Below are 5454 nucleotides of genomic sequence, written 5' to 3' on the forward strand. Positions count from 1 at the left end.
GTCAGAGGGGACTCCAAACCTGACGGCCCCTCTATCTGAGGAACATCAGACGGCGCTGCTTGACCGCATGGCTGGAACCTGTCGCGCAGGAGGAGGAGGAGAAGAGGAGCGTCGTTATCAAGCGCATCTCCTTAAGCTTCAAACAAAAAAAAAAAAAAAAAATGGCTTGTCTGTACACGCCCATGTAAAGCCGTAAAGCCAGAGCAGTGAGGGTTTCAGGACACACATGACCAACCACGCTGACTGACTGCTTCTATTCTGACTCTTACCTTTGGGTCTAAGGTATCTTCTCTCAACATGCTGTCTATTGGATTCTAAGGTCCATGCACTGATAAGTAAGTTTCCGGTTTGGAAAAGGAAAAGAGAAAAAAAAAAAAAACCCACTCAAATGATAGCTAGACTGGGCTGGGTCTGTGTTTGGATTAGCAAGGGAAGGTAACCACCTGTCGTTGACACTGCTGTCCACACGGTGTAACTCTTACAGGTCTTTAGTGACATCATATGATACAGGGTGCTTAGTGTAAGTCGGATTATCCAGTGGTAAGTTACACAACTCTTCCCTCAGAGACGAGAGGGAAATGTTTTGCGTGCGTATGTGTGTGTGTGTGTGTGTGTGTGTGTGTGAGAGACAGAAAGAGGGAGAGAGAGAAAGAGATAAAGAGAAAGAGACAAAGAGAAAGAGAGAGAGAGGGAGAGAGGGTGTCAGCTCATCTGCTAGGTGTGCTTTCTCCACACCCTGTTCTCTCTACACTGCCAGAACTGCTTTTCATTAAAACCCAGGGTCAGTCTTGAGCGAGTTCTCGAAGGCCAGGATATCTGACATAAAACAGACAGCCCATCACAACCAGACTGGACGCACCCGGGCCTTTAACCTACAAAAAGGAGTCCTTCTATTAATAGTCGCTAGTAATCCCCTCTGAAGTAAGCTAGACTGGTAACATGTGAATATATGTGAGCCCATTAGGATTACAAAGCAACTAGGAGACAGCAGACAAACTGCACAAGATCATTAAAAGCACTGGGTTTTGAACAGTAAGAGACGCTGAAAGGCTAAGTCAGTGTAGCAGACTCACGTTACAACCACAAACAGCGACAGTGCACAATACCTTTCAATCAAGCATCAGGGTTTCTTTTAATAAGGTATGTTAATTATTATCTGACAAAGAGAACGTTTTGTTGAAATTGTCTGGTGAGTCATTTCTAGCGTTACTGGTTTTCCGTCTTTGACTGGTCGACTAAAACGGCAGAAAAACAGCTGCAAGCTACTTCTCTCTCTCTCTACTGTGACCAGCCTTCCGGGACAGGTCTACACCTAGGCCTAAATCTAGAAACTGTCAAACCATATATTTCCTGAAAAAAAAAAAAAAAAAAACTAAGAACAACAAAAAAAAAAAAAAAACCCAAACGATCAACCCTCACTAGAGTGAACCAGCCCACACCCACAGCTCTGGATGTGAAAACCTGACGGTGCACTACACTGGGTGGGTAAACATGAGCTTAAGACATGATTGGATCCAGTCTCTAAGTCATCAGCCTGTGTTGACTGCCGCTCCGATCCACTAATGCCACCCAGATGAGTCCACTCAGGGATGAAAAGACAGAATCTGCTCCACGACGTCAAACCGGAGTTTGTACAATCCTGTTATCCTGAAATACGATAACATCCAAGGCCCAGTAACGTCTGTGCCGTCTATTTTACGAAGAAGAAGAATTTAGATGCAGGACAGCACAAAGATGAATTATTAATTATACATATGTAAAGTATATGAACGCTTAATTGCTCTGCAAACAAAATCTTTTCTCGACCAGCTTCAAGAGTCTCACTTCTCATTTGTCTGCACAAAACAATGGGACGACTTGTCCGCTCCTTTTTCTGCCGTGAGAAGAAGAGAACAAAAGAGCGTGTTTTCAAACCAAGAGTTCATGTAATCACATCAGGAAAGTTTATGGAAGCTTAAAACCATTGTGGCTTCTGACAGAAACGGTTCCATGTGCCACTTACATGACAAGGGACAAAACAGGTCTGAGTACAGAAAGAAAACGCAGGTGGAAAATTACTAAATAACCCTCCCGTTAACACGTTTGGCGGTTAAATGCCAATCTTCTAAATGAGCGCTCCGGCAGACGATTGTTGTTTCATGTGAAATGTTGTGTTCACTCTTATGAAATTTTGCCTTGGGGGGGAAAAAAAGAAAGAGTTTTGGAGTAGGAGACTTTCATCTTAGAATCGCTTTGTAACTCAACGAGACAAATTAGATATCGTTTAGTGACACAATGACACCCAAACACACAAGTTTACAGGTGAACTGGCCAATCAGAGTACTGCTTGTATTGTTTCATTATCCTGCTGCTGACAAACGAACGACGCTCCGTAGATCCGTACCGTTTTCATTCCAGCCAGAGAATTATTTTCAATAATGGTGTGAGGTTCTGCTGAGGCTCTGACTCCCGGTGACGAAACAATTTTCACAGAAATTCTCTGGGGCTTTTTTTTTTTTTTTACATTTCCCTTCCAGTAAGTGTCCACTGGGTCCAATTTGTGCCGTATTGTGTGTTCCCCTGCTGATCTCCCTCACCAGAAACCTCATCTCTACAAACGCTACAGCCCACATGCAGCAAAGCTTAGGGTGCCCCCCCCCTCATTACACACACACACACACACACACTATCCTACACAGGGCTAGGCATCTCTCTCTCTCTCTCTCTCTCTCTCTCTCTTTCAATTCTGACAGTTAAAGCACAGAGCTGGAACAACAAAACAAATGACTGAAAGAGAACAATAGCCTACACTGTGTTAATTAAATATATCAAGAGAGAAACAGAACTGGTTGGGCTTAATTGTCATCTCCTGAATGTCAAGTGGACATTCAACCCCCTAAAACGTTTCATAATGCGGAACGCATTAGGGATTCGATCGAGATCGTTTAAACATGCCCCTGCAAATGTGATGGGGAAAGAAAAAAAAAAAATCATATGGATACATTTGTTTTTGTTTTATTTTTGTTTTTTTTAACATTTTTTTTCAGATGACTTGGCAAAGGACTAAACCATTCTTAAAACTAATGATCTGCATCTCTAAAAACAAACAAACGGCCGTACCAACCCCATCCTAATGAAAACAATGGCATCACCATTCGATTTGCCTTTAAAACTCGAACTGTGCAAATTAGCCCACAATTTCCTCTGACCACCATTTTACAACGCTGTGTTCTACAAAGGGGGACTGGTGAAAACAGAGCTCACCGCGGTTCTGCGTTCACGCGTTGACTCGGACAATATCACAGTCTGTGATGTTCCAGGACAAACGACACACAGCGGGCTTTGGCTTTTCTCCACTGCAAATCAAAAACAGTTCTTTTTCCATTCATGGCAAGCTGTGTAAAGTGCATGTAAACAGACTTCTGATAACACATGAAAACAAAACATACAGGCAAAGCAAAACGCTGAATGAAAAATGTACATGCAGCACTATTCTGATCATCACATTGTTCTCAGCACCAAAAGAAACAGGGATCAGATTCTGTCTGAAGGCATCCACCTGTCTCCGTAACAGCTGCCAGCTGCGACAAGTCCAGCACCCGTGAGCAGACGAACACATCCAGAATACAGCAGTGTTTAAGCCAGTGAAACTATGTACCTGTTGGACGGTGCATATCAGCCAGTCTGCCCCACTGATCCGGTCAGTCCAAAACGAAGAGCCATTCTACCCCAGGCTTCCAAACATAAGCATGCCACCATCAATCTAGTCTCTCCCCCCCCCGGTTTTCTGTATTCCTCTCATCGGCATTCCCGTCTAATGCCATCAAGGGCACTTGGAAAGCGGTATTTGAGATCACTCCACCCCCCCCCCAAAAAAGGCAAGATTTAAATAATGAAAAATGCTTTCCTCCCCTTTCTTTTTTCACTTGCAACCTTTTTTTTCTCTTTCCCCTGCCGTTTCCTCTGTATCCACCTCTTGTGGGTCTATGAAGCACTGTTACCATGGAAATGCAAGAGGCTGTCGCAGGATTGGTTCTAGTAGGTGTGATGTATTAAGTTCCAGGCCAGCCCCCTGGCTAATCAGAACTATAGCGCACACACTCCCCTCCTCTCCTAGTTTGCATCTTCCCTCAGTTCAGATCACATTCAAATGGTGAGGGAAAAACAGGTAGATATCTATGTGGATAGACAGACAGACAGGCAGACAGATAGATAGACAGATTCAGTCCAAGAATCTCTCGTCTTATGGTTGATGCATTCTTAGACACTGTACTTCTGAAAGACTATTCATTTAAATGTTAATTTAAATGAATTAATTACACGTTAATTAAATGACTACCAATTTAATTAAATGTAATTTGCATTTTGGCACAGGTTCAGATGATTTATGTGACTGTCCTAACCCGGGCGTCGGCCTGGACTTTTAACATATCCTCGCCGCTGCAGTCCACGACACATCGTGTCTCTCTGTGTGAATACAGCCAGACTCAACGACACGGAGCGACACTCTGAGTTTTCCCCTCTTCTGTCAGGCTCTCAGAGAGCTTTTCATGTCGAGCGTTAAAAGAGCCAGCGTGAATGAAATGGAAGGCCTATAGATTAGATGCGTTTGACATTTACTGCTGCTCGGATGCGAGATGAGAGGACGCGGAAAGAGTTCTGTATTGATCTCCGGGCCGAACATCTTATGCTTTTGCCCATTTTGGAAAGGTGTACAATTACAGCGCGGTGTCCGATTCTGTCGAAAAGTCTTCCATTGTTTACCGGCTGATAAATAACCGAATCTCAGGTGAGATGGGTATTAGGCCGTAATGGAGGGAAGAGAAAACAGAGCGATACCTTTATTTTGATTTAAATAAATAAATTAACAACTGAGAATGGATCATCTTAAAGATAAAGCGACTTTTGAGCATCTTGTTCAAAGACTCAGCCTCACTGCGAGGTTTAATACTTTAAAAATAAGACAGCTTCGAAAAGATACAATTTCAGGAATGAATGCTCGTGGGCCAAATGCTTTCTCTTCAGACGAATAAGGACAGACATTCCTTTGATCTTCACTGTTAACACAAAGGTCTGGTTTGGCAAACAGGATGTACAGTGATGATCTCTGAAAAACAGGAAGCTACGCTCTACACTTCGAACAAAAAAAAATCTAAGTGACATTTCTCAGACAGCCAAATTTAATGGCAAGCCTCCCCCCCCAACCACCACCACCACCACCAGAACCCCCCCCCCCCAACCCCACCTCTCACGAGAATGAAAAGCCTCGTTCATGCTGACTACGAGAGACACGTCATTCACACCTTATCTCGGCATCAGCAGGTCTCACTTAACAGAATCATCCACCAAGCAATAACAATCCACTAAATCAAATTGATTTCAAGGCCCCTGCCGACGCTTAAGAGAAGACATGCTGCAGACACTGTCTCCACTAAAGACCAGTCACACACTTTTCCAATCAGGCCGAACCACATC

Source organism: Chanos chanos, chromosome 3, assembly GCF_902362185.1.
Source record: "Chanos chanos chromosome 3, fChaCha1.1, whole genome shotgun sequence".
NCBI lineage: Eukaryota > Metazoa > Chordata > Actinopteri > Gonorynchiformes > Chanidae > Chanos > Chanos chanos.